This window comes from Mesoplodon bidens, assembly GCF_964165515.1.
Source record: "Mesoplodon bidens genome assembly, chromosome: 15".
Classification (NCBI taxonomy): domain Eukaryota; kingdom Metazoa; phylum Chordata; class Mammalia; order Artiodactyla; family Ziphiidae; genus Mesoplodon; species Mesoplodon bidens.
Window position 1 is genome coordinate 79,560,569 of NC_138171.1, and position 6,857 is coordinate 79,567,425.

The 6,857-nt window shown below is 43.8% G+C and overlaps 1 protein-coding gene across 4 annotated transcripts in view; it reads right to left on the bottom strand.

The window, feature by feature from the left end:
- TASP1 (taspase 1) overlaps positions 1–1,429 on the bottom strand; it is a 241,286-nt gene extending 239,857 nt beyond the window's left edge. For 3 of the 4 annotated variants that reach the window (XR_014017692.1, XM_081257714.1, XM_081257712.1), the window contains exon 1: positions 1,352–1,376. The gene's annotated coding sequence lies outside the window, so the exon portion shown is untranslated. Of the gene's footprint in view, positions 1–1,351 lie in introns of all 4 variants that reach the window. The other variant, XM_081257713.1, reaches the window with a different exon arrangement.
- Positions 1,430–6,857: the final 5,428 nt, after the last annotated feature.

Sequence of the window (6,857 nt, forward strand, 5' to 3'; positions counted from 1 at the left end):
AATTTAAATTTAAAACGGTGGAATTTTATGTATTATATCTCAAAAAAATCCATGTAATAGACACAATGTATAAAACATGCTTTTTAGTTAAAATCACATTTTATACACATACACTATGATCCTAAGTAGGTTAAGAATATGCTATTTTTGGGCTTCCCTGGTGGCGCAGTGGTTGCGAGTCCGCCTGCCGATGCAGGGGACACGGGTTCATGCCCCGGTCTGGGAAGATCCCACATGCCGCAGAGCGGCTGGGCCCGTGAGCCATGGCCGCTGAGCCTGCGCGTCCGGAGCCTGTGCTCCGCAACGGGAGAGACTGCAACAGTGAGAGGCCCGCGAACCGCAAAAAAAAAAAAAAAAAAAGAATATTCTATTTTTTTTAATGTAGGGAATTCCCTGGCAGTCCAGTGGTTAGGACTCCCAGTGCTCTCACTGCCAAGGGCCCAGGTTCAATCCCTAGTCGGGGAACTAAGATCCCACAAGGCACACAGCGCAGCCAAAAGAAAAAAAAAAGTAGAAAGAAAGAGATCAAAATGTTGGGCTGGGGCTGGTGGAACCACAGATGATCTCTTTTTAAATATTTCTACATTTTCCAGATATTCTTTAGTAAGCATGCACTGCTTTGTATAAGTGGAGGCAAAGCTTTATTTAAACAAAAAAGCAAATTACTAAACTCCCAAGTGTATGAAAATTCTTTAGCTTAGTATACAATGATCTGTCACGTGGTCCCCAAAATACCTTTCATTCCCCTCCCCTACAGAGGCGAATCAAGTTGAACTCCCTCCTTCCGGAAACACGATGCCCTCTATTTTCAGGGCACCTCCAGTTCCTGTTTTCCACCCTCCTCTCCAGTTGCTCCTTTTCCATCTTCTTGGTCCTTTCCTCTTCCTTCTCCACCCGAGCAGTAAATGCTAACGTTCCGCGGGACTCTAACCAGGCCTCTATTACACTACAGGGCTGCTTTCCCCCACCTGCCACGCAGGACCAGGGCGCACACCCTCGGGTCTCTACGAGCCTCGAACTCGGAGAAACCGCAGCCCGAGACTGCAAAGTGGGTGAAGGACTGCAAGGACTCCCTCCCCACACACAGACAGTCCCTTCCCCGGAGAGGGAATGAAGCCGCCAAGCTGCAGCCGCTGGGAGGGGGCCGACGCGGGCCCCACGCGCGACCGAGACTCGGGGACGAGGGACGTCCCGAGTCCCTTCCTCCACCACCGCCCACAGCAAGGGGCATCCTGCGCGCCGCCCGCACCCGGCCCCGGAAAGGACGTCCCAGCGAGAGCGCAGCGCCCGGACAGAGGCAGCGCACGTCGGCGGCAAGGGCGCGGACAGCGTGAGAAAGAGAGACACTCACCCGCGTCAGCCCCGAGCCCTCACAGCACCGGAAGTAGTCACCCACCCGTTGCCAGGGTGAGGAAGCGAGGGTGACGTCAAGCTTTTCCATTGGCAGTGAGCATAACCACGTGGCCGGAAGCAGGCGCCCACACTCTGCTCGGTCTCCTCCCTCTGCTCCGGAGTGGTTCACCTGGTCGGGGAGGTGCAGGGAAGACACCACCTGGAGCCTCGTTGTGAGCCGCGCAGGCGCCGTTGCCTCTCTCTCCTCACCCCGCCTCTTAATGAGCCGGAAGGATGTGATCCTCTTATCTGGGTGGTTGGCGGACTAGCGATGTGATGGGGAATGAAGTTAAACTAGTCATCTTTTATTGAGATGTCACTTAAGAGTTTAATTTCGTTCAATCCTTGCAGACCCCCCCCACACACAGTAGGGAAAACTAGAGTTCTGCCCGGATTACATGTGGGAGGAAAGGGCTAGCCTTGCCCTGGGGAGAAGGAAAATGTGGGTGGCCTTTCTTTTAGCCTCTAGCATCTAAGACCAAGACCTAGTAACATTATGTAATCTCTTTAATGTTTCCTTGTAACTATTAACATGAATAGTTACCATGTAATTGTAACCAAAAGTGGGATCCGGCTGCTTGCCGCTCAAAAGCAAATAAAGAAGAGGCAAAGTTGGTGGAAAGGAAAGTTTGCTTTATTTTGGATGTCGGATGTCGGCAAGCGGGTCCAGGGGCAACGCCTGTCCAAAGGCCAACTTCCCCAGACTGACAATCAGTGAGCAAGAGCTTTTATAGGTGGAGGGAGGGGGCTACATGCAGAAACAGCACAGTCAGCTCTGACAGTCATCTTGAAGTTAATCATGAGGTGATCTGACCAGTGTACATCTGGATTGTTTTAAGTACAGTCAGTCTTCAGTTCCAGGATGGGTTTGTTCCCATCTCCTTGAGGCCAATTCTTGGAATTGTGGCAGCTTATGTCATGGCTACAGTCTGGTCATCATGTAGTCAACTTCTTCCACCTGGCGGGGGTTTCAGTATGTACAAGACAGCTCACAGGATATGGCTCAGAATATTATTTATAGCCCTTGAGAAGGAACTAAAGGTCCCTGACTATGCTTAATGACTAAATTATTATTATTCGGTCTCCTTTGACTGTTTTCCTTTGTTTCTGCGTTTTCTCATTTCTCTGATTAAACTTATTCTTCAGCTAAAGTTTTTCCACAGACAAAAGGCAGGCTGAGGACATGGGGGCAAGGACCGTAGGATCCTGCTCCATTTCATAACCACCATTAAACCTGTCTTGGGAAGCAGAGGTTGAAAGGAGTAGTTCTGGATAGCTCTCAAAGTGTGGTCCTATCACCTGGACTCGTAGCAGAAATGTGAATTCTTAAGATTTACCCCAGACTTGCTAAATCAGAAACTTTGGGCTTGGGACCTAACAATTTGATTTTACAAGCTGTCTGAGTGGATCAGACACAACTAAAATTTGAGAACCACTGAACCAGAGGGACTTTCTCTTTAGCCTAGTTGCAGAGGTGGGTTGAGGAGGGTGATGGAAGGAGCGCCTCAGAAGGGGGAGCAATCAAGATGTGTACCTCCAGCAATCAAGAATGAGAGGGGACTTCCCTGGTGGTCCAGTGGCTAAGACTCCATGCTCTCAACGCAGGGGTCCCGGGTTTGACCCCTGGTCAGGGAACTGGATCCCACATGCCACAACTAAGTATTTGCATGCCACAACTATAGATCCTGCGTGGCGCAACTAAAGATCCCACATGCCACAACAAAGATCCCGCATGTGGCAACAAAGATCCCGCGTACCACAACTAAGACCCGGCACAGCCAAATAAATAAATATTAAAAAAAAAAAAAAAGAATAAGTCAGGAAGCCAATTTGGGGCTAGTATGGGAGACCCCAGAACTGATTCCCCTGGGATTCCTAGATAAACGTTTGTGTTAATTGTACAGGAAAGACTTTTCAACTGCTAGTAATTCCAAATTCATTTTATTAGCTTTTGTATTCTCCAACATATTTTTCTGCTAATATTTTTCTCTATGAACAGAAATAAAAGGGCATAAAAAGGTCTACAGTGAAAGTTATCTATAAAAACAGAATTTTAGATTTAAAAGGGAATGTGGGACCCTATATTAAAGTAAGTGGTTTAAAAAAGAAAAAAAAAAACGTGTTTAAGTCAGGATAGACAGAGGTAGTGCAGTGGTTAACAGCAAGGATTCTAGAAGCAAGAGAATCTGTGTTCATATCTCAGCCCTACCACCTACCAATTGAGTCACCTTGAACAATTTACTCAATCTTTCTGTGACTCAGTTTCCTCACTTGTAAAATGAGGAAAATAATAGAATCTCTCATAGAGCTGTTCTGTGGAATAAATAAGGTATGTGAAGTACTTAGGAAAGTATCAGGCCCATAATAAGTAATCAATAAATGTTACTTAAAAAAAAACAAACATTAAGTTCAGGCTTGTTACTATAAAATATGCAAAGACTCAAACTTCTTTCTCAAATAAATGACACAATGGTATTAAATAAACCAAAAATGTCCAGTTTGCTCTTGGAGTAACTGTTATTAAAATTTGGAAAATAAATTAGTACTGTGCAATTGGAAGGTAAATTCTATATAATATAGGCATTCATGTGTTGAACAGATAATTAATTAGATCTTATGCATTATACATGAGAGGTGCTGAAGGTGTGAAGGCTTGAAAGAAGGATTGGAGGACCAGAGAGGTCAGCAAACAGTCAATTCCAGAGCCAAGCACACCCAGCCCCAAAGGTGACACCATCAAGAAACAACCGTACTGATGAACCGGTTTGCAGGGCAGAAATAGAGACACAGATGTAGAGAACAACAGTATGGGCACCAAGGGAGGAAAGCGGTGGGGGTTGGGGGGTGGTGTGATGAATTGGGAGTTTGGGACTGACCTATATACACTAATATGTATAAAATAGGTAACTAATAAGAACCTGCTGTATAAAAAATAAATAAAATTCAAAAAAAAAACAAAAAAGAAGCAGCTATACCACCACAGATGTACCGATAAAAGAGGCCAACTTGTCCTCAGATAATATACAGTTTAAATCTTATATATGCACATGTGCGTGTGTATGTGTATGTTTGGTCCCCAGACCATGTCAGGGGAGCGTTAGTATCAAACTGTTATTTTATAATACTACTAAGATATTTATTTATCTTCCTATTCTCATTCTCTTACAAGCGTAAAATGTGCAAAAATTTCATAGATAGGATTTCAAATTTCATATTGCAACTAACTTTTAAAAAACCACCACCTGTCCAGTTTTGGTGTACTATCCAGAAAAGAGTATGCACCATTATCTGATAAGGCCATTAAAGTATTCTGTCCTTTTCCAGCTACAATCTGTGGGAGGCTGGATTTGTTTTTACATACTTCAACCAGCACAACATATCACATCAAATTGAATTCAGAGGCAGAAAGGAGAATATAGCTGGCTTCTTTTAGCCAGACATAAAGAGATTTGCAGGAATGCAAAAGATAACACTTTTCTCTCTACCTTTTTTGTTTGTTTTCAGAAAATACAGTTATTTATCAAAATACGGTATTTAGGGGCTTCCCTGGTGGTGCAGTAGTTGAGAGTCCACCTGCCGATGCAGGGGAAACGGGTTCGTGCCCCGGTCCGGGAGGATCCCGCGTGCCGCGGAGCAGCTGGGCCTGTGAGCCATGGCCGCTGAGCCTGCACGTCCAGAGCCTGTGCTCCGCAACGGGAGAGGCCACGACAGTGAGAGGCCCGTGTACCACAAAAACAAAAAACAAAAAACAAAAAACAACGGTATTTATATTAACATGCAACAGATTTATTTTTAAACAAAAATATTGTTTTATATTTTGGTTTTAATCTTTAATATGGTAAATATTAATAAATATAACCCACATGAACAAAACATCTGGAGCATTCTCAATTATGTTTAGGAGCAAAAAGTTGTCCTGAGACCAAAAGCCAGATAACTGCTGATACAATTATTATAAATTTAGTCTGTATAGGATAGTAGTTATTTGGAAGGACTTTGAAATCAAATAAACCTGGGTCTATCTCCTGGATGTGCCACTTACTAGATGCCTAATATTGAACAAGTTACATAACCTTTCCTAACTTTTTCTTATCTGGAAAATGGAAGTAACAATCTACTTCATGGGATTGTTCGAGAATAATTAATGTAATGCATGTAAAATATTTAGCATATTGGCATTGTATAATAGTAAGTGCAATGAGTAAGAAATTAGTACTTGACTATAACAGATGTAACATATAAAAGTATTTGAGAAAGCACAAGAATAGGCAAGGAAGAGTCAAGAAAGAGGAGACAAGCATTTCAAGCAGAGAGAACAGCATATGCAAAACCACAAAGACCTACAAAAGACTGAATTCTGGGAACTCTAAGTAGCTCATAACTAAGGGATCATAAAGTGGAAGAAAGTACTGGCTGTTATGTGAGGAATAAATTATGGAGATCTTATGCCATTCTGTGGAGTTTGGATTTTAGCCTGTAGTCTGTGGGCAGCTACTATATCATTTTGAACAGAGTAGTGACAACGATCATATTTGCATATTGATACCCCTCCCATCTAAAGGTGTGTCTATGTTCCCTCTTTTTGAATCTGGGCTGGGTTTTGACTTGTAGGATAAGTTACTCTAGGTGACTTCTAAGGAAAGGTCACAGAAGCAATGCAGTTGGTGGTTCCCTCTTGGAATACCTTACTCTTGAATCCCAGCCACCATGCTCTGAGGAAGCCCAAGCAGCCACACGAGGAGACCATGTGTAGATGTTGTGATCAGCAGCCCCAGATAAGGTCCCAGCTGGCAGCCAGCACTGACTGCTGGACCAGTAAGTGAATGGGCCTTTAGAAGATTCCAGTCCCTAATCCTGGATTAACTTCCAGCCTTCTGTTCTTATGGAAGGTGGTCTGTGTGTTTCCCAGTATAAGCTGCAGACGTCATCAGCAGAGACAAGCCTTCTCCACATGTCCTTTCCAAACCCTGATCCACAGAACCCATGAGCATAATAAAATTGTTTTTGTTTTACACGTCTATGTTTATACTTCTACCAGTACTTATCACAGGCTCCAACAGCACTGCCACAGCTTACCAGCTCTTGTGTAGCTTTTCCTTTGTTAATTTTCTACCACTGACTTCTAGGGGTAGGAGGGAAAGTTTATTACATCGTAACAGTAACAATTTATTACACGGCAATAGTAAGTGGAACAGATTTTGTTACTTGGAAGTGGAATCTGTCATAACAAAACAACATAATAACATAACAAAAGTAAACCATATGGCACTGGCATTGAGACTCTGTGAAGCAGCAAGGGTGGGAGAGGATCCTACAGGAGAATGTTAGCAGAAGCCTAAAAGGCCTTGAGGAAGCTGCAGTAGGGCTCAAAAAAAGCTAAGGAGGATATTGTTGGAAGGTGGAGGAAAGGATCTCCCATTCATAGTGCCAGAAAATTGGCCCAGGCTTTGGGGAACAGACATAAA